Genomic DNA, 8,041 nt, shown 5'->3' with positions numbered 1-8,041 from the left:
GTAATGACTAGGTATGCACAATTTTACCCTTGACTGGCTTTTAATGTGGACACGTTTGCGCTGGCATCAACGTTGTAGGTAATCCACGCACACCACACAGAACCTCAGTGAGGAAATCTGTCATTATGAGTGCAATAAGTGGACCAGCCAGCTGAGTTATAATTGAGAACAAAATGAATACTTCCACGTTGAGCACCAATCACAAGGGGTGTTCCCCCTTCATTTCCATGTTTAGATTTTGGTTTTGATGCATCGTTCTTGATTGCTGTTTAACTCACATATGTCCTGAGTGCAGTTTTCTGTGTAAATGTTTTCAGGATATGATAACTGCAATTAGGAATTAGGATGTACACAACCTCATTCTGCCCAGATGTTCCCCTTAGCCCATTTCCCCTCTGGTTCTCTTTCCAGTGACCATCTCTAGCAGTTTCTCCCTCGGCTGTTTCAGAGAGGGTTGGGTTTAGGAGAGGGGTATTTACCTCTTTCGGTCTGAAGGAACAAACCCTTTTCACCTATGTTTTCATAATAGTAGCATCTGTGTTTCTGTTTTTCCGGTTAATTTCACACGTCTTTACAAATATGATGCAGACTACAAAGAAATTACATTGATAATATTCTCTCAAAGGGGGAACACACTGACACTCAAAATCAAAGTTTTGCTCATCGCTATAGAGCAGTCAGTCAAGTTTTCTGTACAAGTCAGTGTGAAAACAAAGTTGTGCAAACAGACCAAAACGGCTGTGGGAGAATGTGTGTTCTCTGTGGGTGAACGTCAACCCACTTGACACATTAAGGTATTTCGATGTCCTTTGAACTACAGAGTTGCACTGTTTCTACAGACATCCGTTAGGGGAAGGAGCAACGGGAGATGGTGTGTTTTTGGACAGCCATGAACTTTGGCCTGGGGTGCTTCCATAATTAGCACACCATGACCCATAAACCACCCCTGTAACACTCACTGCCACCCCCTGTAGATGACGAGTCATGTGATCCCATCTTCTCTCCCACTACCTCACAAAGGCTGACCCTAGCCACTCATTAAAACGCTGATATAATCCATCTGAACACAGAACTATGGCCCTGATCGCAGCAATTCATGCCACACGCTTGATGTTCCCCATTAAACAACAAAGGATACCTTCCAATGGTAAGAAGACTGAAAAACAAAACGGTGCCCCAGGATATGGGATGAACAGGTCAATCCCACACTTCATATAACTACTCAGTATGGCCCGTTTACAGATGACATATTAGATTCCAGTAACTATCACGCAGGCTTGCTTTTCCTAAATCATAAAAAAAGTATTTCAGTGTTGCCTAATTCGAGGTCCTCCTTGTGCCGGAGATCTGTTGTGGGTCACACATTGTATGGAATGTTAATGAACAATGACAAGCTCTCACTGGATACTGATTCGCTGACACACTGTTGAAAGTAGGAGGTGTTTTCTTTCACTGCCTGTATCAGATAACCCAATTAAAGTCATACTCCAGGCACATTGCTGCGTAATCATTATTCTAAGAGGCGAGTGGGAGAAAATAGCAAGGAATTCACCGACAAAGTTTGGGAACAGGCAATCTGAGTGAATGTTTTGAAACTGAGCTCCTCTGGCAAAACTCTGGGAGCGAAACAGCTTGGGAGGACTGTTTGTAACAAAGGAGTGTAAAATGAGGTGGAGGTGCTGGGTTTCACAGGAACATGGAGATCGCCACCTCTGGGCTTGGCTTCACAGGTAGCTCTCCAATGTATCAGCATTCATGACCCCCTAACCTATACACCAGGACCACCTGGGATGCTGGTCTCCTTACAGAGCTATTAGGATGTAGGCAAGCACATGCACACACAAATAGTTCACACACGCCATCTGACACTAGGCAGGGGTGTCAGTGGAGGGGCTGACCCTATTAAGAGAACCCTTTTTGTTGACCACTGACCCGTGTGCTCCGCAAGCACAGAGAGCGGCTAAAGCGTTGTCCAGCCGTCAAGTGGCTGACCCTGTAATGTTCTCCGTAATCAACTGTTTACAGATCACTGCCTGGGATTCTCAGTTTGCTACACGGCTCGGCATTCTAATAATGCACCTCTGGTCCGCGTGAAACCACCGGGCTACATTCATCGAGTCCGGATAGTGGCGAGTCCGCACCATAGCCTTGTGTCATGTTTTCTATTATATTGCACTCAGCTTGATGAAAAGCCAAGGACAAGATGTTACCAACCGCAATTAAAGCAGAGACCAAACAACTGCAGATTCAGTGCAGCTGATAGCAGGTTCCGTTTAAAACTTGTGTTTAAAACTTTCTTGAAATACTCTGTCAATAAGTTAATTTGTAAACACCAGCAATTACGCTTTCCCAGAGATGCGGTGAGAAAACCCAGGAGTCACCTCAAGGTTGGTAACGGTCTAAAAATATTATGTACGGTCAAATTTAGTTATTTAATTTTGATCACTGTAATTTCCTGCTACTAAAATAGAGGCAAGCTAAAAATACTCCGAAACTCAAAATAGATCTCTGTACAGAATCTGGAATCACTGTTACAATGCTATTGTTGACTAGTTTCCTCCATGATGGAAGTGCAGCGGCCTACTTCACTGAAACAACTCTGTTTTTATTATAGGGATTCCAGTGGAGTACACTGCACTTCATTTATCACCTGTACCAGTGTCTGTCTATGTTAGGGTGCCCCTTGGTGGAGCCAACCACCAACGTAAGACCAGTGAATCACACTGTCATCCTCCCGCAGGCCACGTCACTTGAGAAGGATTGTGGTGCCTTTAAGCAAACTGCCACCTGTCTGATGCTGTGCCGATGCTGGAAAGCGCAAATGGTGTGTTGGACGATGCCTGGCAGAATCTGTGTCTCTCGCGTCTTTTCCCAAACCCCTAGATCATGCTTCCGCATGAGTCAGCTGAAGGTGGACGACGGAGATTGGCTCCCTGCTCAACCTCTGCTGCCCCTCTGTCACTGACTGCTTGCTGGTGGGCGGTTCCTGCACTCTGTGTGTGGCACTGCGTGAGCTGCAGAAATTTAAACCTTCGCATCTGATGAGCGAGGAGAAATGGGTCCAGGGGCTTCCCAGTCAATGGAACATGGAGGGAATTAGCTGAACTGGAAACACATTATATCTTTAAAGAAAGCTGCCTCATTTCATATGGTACAGGTTATGTGCATTTTGCTATGCTCTGTCACATTAGGACATAAAATGCACAGTGTAGAATAAATGTTAATTTGCCAGACAGTATTTCTGTTTTGAATAATGTAAAGTTTTGCCAATATTTGCTCTCACTCTCAGTCACTTTTGTTAACCGCTTGGCCTTGTCAAGATCTCGGCAGTCCAGAGACTCTCCCAGAATCAATGTGCCAGTCTGTTACAGTAACCAATACTGCTGATCAATATTTAAAGAAGGAAATTAAAAATGGCTAAGATTCAACTGAAACTCCTTAAAATTATACAATTAAAAGTTCTCTTGCTAACAGGCATGAACTGAGAATGCGCAGAATAGCAAAGCACAACAGTATGTACATTTGTATACCACAGTATTATTAATGTGATATTACCTTGAATGGACTGATATCAGCAGTGTAACCCAAGATTTTTTATGATATATAGTTATTTATAAGAACCAAAATGACACAATGCTGTGCTTTTCTTAATTTTCTAATTAATAGATCTGAATATTTTTCTTAATATAATTTTAAGTTGGCTACCCAGCTCAAGGGCCATAACCGTCCTTACAACTTCACATTCTAAATGTCCCTCTAAAGACCTGCAGTTTTACGGCCCTGTGAGGGCGCGGTCCCTATTAAAAGCGGTCCTCATGAATTGAGATTAGCAAGAACGAAAAAGCACTCTACTACTCGTACTTCACTCTTGGGCTACAAAACGGGACGAGCTGCCTGAAAATTGTAGCTCAATGAGGACTACGGTCCGGGAAGTTCACTTGCAGTGGCTCAAAAACCGCATTCATCCATCTGAAGAAGATAACAGTGGGGTCGCAAAACCATCGGTATGTGAAGTTGGTAACCCGCCGTGTTACTGAGAGGGCTCTGGGGGCGGCATCAGATCATTAGGAGTGGAGATGAGTGCCGCAGGAAGCAGGACTCTTACCGGGGAGGAAGGCACAGGAAACACTCTATGTCACACAGCTGGTGAGACACATGGACCGCACAGGCCCTGACCAATGTGCTCTGACCAGGGTCACATACTTGCTCCTAATTAACCACAGGAATGCACTACATGAAAGTGGAACAGATACATTAGTGTTTAGGTGGAATTTCCTCCCTCGGCAGCGTGCAGCGCGTTAACCTGATTAGGTACGGCAGCAACGGGAAGATGAAAGGCCACCCTGCGGCCCCCACCCAGCCCGTCCTTACTGGGCGGTCCAAATCCACAAAGTACAGTACATCATACGTGACTTCATCACGCAAGAGCCAAACAACAGGGTGCCTCTCGATGGCTCGGCAGCACGCCTGCGGGTCTGGCGAAAGGCTCCGTGATTTATGAGTACCGCGTTGAGAGACACCATTAATCTCATTTCCCCCTGAGGCACACCTGAGGCCAGTCCGATTCTTGGGTTCAACATAACGAGGAAAAAATTATTTGCGCCACTCAGCCACTCAAAATCCACCCATGAAGGCAGATGTCTGCCTGCTCACACTGGCAACAAACAGGTATCTAGAACCAAGCAACATTGCTGGTTCAGTTATTAAAGTTACACATCACGCCCTCCTTAGAAACAGGGTAATGCGACAAGATATTTCTGCTGTGCTTGTGCCATTCAAATGAAGCTGGAAGCAAAGCAGACTGGCTCACAACGCTAACAAAATCAGCCGCTCATTGGCACACACATGTAAACCACTATAATGTGGAGTGCATTTAATGACATGCTGCAGTTATCAGAGTCATCAGAGGACAAAAAAAAAACTCAGATTGTAGGATATGACCACGTTTTACAAGTCCCCCCCTCTCATCTCGGCCAAATGCACTACAGAATGTAAATGATGTCAGGCGCCATATTACTGCCATATGCAGAAGACTATAGCGAACCTGCCGCTTCCTCTAAATTCGCAGACACATCTGTACGCCTTCTGCAGTTGGACAGGCAGTCTCTTGCTCGGACCATGTCTCCGTCCCTCATTCATAACCCCAGGGTAGGACGTCGATCCTTGAAGACCCTTGTAGAGTTCCATTCGCACATGTTAAACGTGGAGTCAGAGCGAAGCTAAAACCTTTCGGAGGAATGCAACCCAGTGAACAACATGAGGTCATGCTTTGCCTGCTGACAAATCTCTGTGGCCTTTTGCATATCAGATTCCCAATGATTCTCGCTAAGTATACTCCTTTTTTCCCAGTAATCATCTTAGAACAGTCGACAGAGCTCTGGAAGAAAGCTGTTTTAACTGTGCGTTCAAATGACCCTCATTTTGTCAAGCGTAATCACAAATTCCAAACCAGTTGGCAACGCGCACCACACAGCAAAATACAGCAGCCTTCGGGAAGCTTTCTGTCCAAAAAACAGATGAAAAAAGGGGTATTTCTGGGTGTCAACATGCTCTCACTTGCATTCGTCTTTCATTTACCTGATGCTTTTAAGTACGGCATGAGAAAGAAATCAAAGAACACACAAATACTGTATTTCAGTCGTACACTTTGCTGAGGCCCAAGCTCATCTACAGTGGTGAAGTTCAGTTTGCCTATAGAGCATCAGATGCTGCTGTCAGACCTCCAACGCACACAACGGCCGAGTGTCACTTGTCTGGACCTCAGTAGCAGCTTGGGAGAAAGAATAGCTGTCAGGCTGCTAAAGGCTGCAGGCACAGCTAACTACTGAGGGGCTTAGGAGCAGATACAAACTAAATGGGTGGCACGGCACTCTGCTTGTCCATCTTTCATCCTTCATTCAAGCTCCTGGGAGGCTTGCATCTGTGAGAGATCCCAGATGCTCCTGTAGGCTCGCACCCCTGACAGATTGCTAGGGCTCGCTGGAACTCCTGTTACTGCCCACAACAGATCAACAGATTTCCCAAGAGGGTCACGTTCACAACTGATTCCTAGGTCACCCTGGAGGCTAGTGCTCATCACAAATCCCCAGCCAGGCTATGTGAGTGTCTTACTTGTACCACCCTTGACCCACCCACCAGAACTAGGCTTTTTTTCCCCCACTCTATGGCCACAACAAACAAAAGTCAGAGTAAGACAATGGGGTTTCTGCCCTGGCCCTGCTACTCATAGCTGTATTCATCTTGCCCCTGAGCACTACTAGCACGCCACCTCTGCTGAAAGCACATGTCCTTTTCAGTGGAGGAACTTTACTCTTAACTTCCTCTTAACACTTTATATTTGTTCTTAAAAGTGAAAATAACTTGTCCCTTTTTTATGTGGCATTAGAGTCACTCCTGTTCACATCCTGGTGACAGTTTCGGTGTTCTTCAGTCTTTCAGCACCGATTTCAAAGAAGAATTCTGTGCACCACCCTTTCTGTGGCAATGAGCAAAGCTAGGCATTTGTCTTCTGGATGAAAGGTGACAAAACAGCTTTTAAAGGATGAATTCTTATTGGGAGTCGATCATTACTAACACAACTGGAAAACAAAATTGTAAAACCAAAGTGCTGGAGTGCTAGATGCCACAGTAATGAGATTTTTTAAAAAAATAACCATCAGTGCATGATCACAATGTCCTGAAACCCAGCGTGTGAGAGGAAGAAGCATCGCACAGTCTCGTTTACAACAGGCTTGTTGGAAGTGTATCAGATTTTGGCAGGAGGGAAGCTCTTAGAGAAGCAAGGCCAGTGTCATGAGAACACTAGCGCTTTGGGTTGTTGACCTGCTACCACAGGAGGGCTTTGGAGTTGAATCCTCGATTAACAAGCACAGGCAGAATTTCAGCTGACCAATCGCTGCGGAGAAGCCGGTCATGCTGCTTAAGTTGATGTATAATGAAATGAGTGACAGGAAAGCAAGCAGGCCCTTATGTTCCGTGCTTAATGGAAGCCAATGCAGCATCCTGGTGGTCTCCTGTTGTAGCAGGGAGTCTGTGAATGCACACTGGGCGGAGATGGAGGTGGAGAAGAGAAGCCGTTGGCAGCATTTACCAAACACCATACAGTCGATTAACTGCCCTAAAGAGAAAAGGACTTGGACTAAGTACTCAGTAGGCAAGGTCCACGGCAAAGACCAGAACGCTCCCGGCAAACTAACCTTTCGTACTAAGGACTGGGTGATACCCTTCAGCCTAAAATTACCTTCATATTGCCAAGGAAACATCTGTCATGTTGTTTTTCGTTTTATCCGAAATGTTACTCGTTTTTTCTAAAGCTTCACAAACAGGGTCTGGTTACGAAAGATGTCACATTATTGATTGTGTGTCTGCTGCGCAGAAGTACAGGATAAAAAAGAAATGTAAATGCAGAGAAAATTTCCTCCAAAATACTAATTTTTTGCCCAGACAAAAAATTTCTATTTCTTTTTTTACAATAGTTTCTCAGCGGTTGTATCCTTGTGTGAGAAATTAAATACAAGTGTATATTATATAATTTGGTGTGTATAATATACTGCATAAGCTGTATATGAAACACTTCAAAACACATCTGTGTTTCAGTATGAAATTAATTAAATTTTGGTGAACATGCAGAAAATGAGTAAGGATTTTCAAGGCTTAGCCTTATAAAAGTAACTTTTTCGGTACTGGGTACTATACGCTCTTAGATGGGCAAAGAGTCACCGTGATTCTGGACCGTGACTTGGGAAAAACATCTCTCTCCCTCCCTCCCTTCCTCCCTCCGTCTCCCTCCGTCTCCCTCCAAGTTGCCCCCAGCGCCTCCCTGCTGCCCCACAGCTGTTTCATTCACGGCCAACTGCGCAGCACTCGAAGGGTGCTGCAGGCTGACAGAACTGAATTCCATTGTGCTCTGAAGGAGGGCCGCTTGAGCACTGTTTACAACACGCCCCCCTTCCCTCCCCCCACCACCGCATGCCAGCGGGAACAATGCGAGCGCCTTCGAGAGTGGAGCGGGACAGCGGGTCACGAAACGGCTGCTGTGAAT

The sequence above is a fragment of the Scleropages formosus genome, chromosome 16 (genome assembly GCF_900964775.1).
Source record: "Scleropages formosus chromosome 16, fSclFor1.1, whole genome shotgun sequence".
NCBI lineage: Eukaryota > Metazoa > Chordata > Actinopteri > Osteoglossiformes > Osteoglossidae > Scleropages > Scleropages formosus.
Note: the sequence above shows the minus strand (reverse complement) of the source record.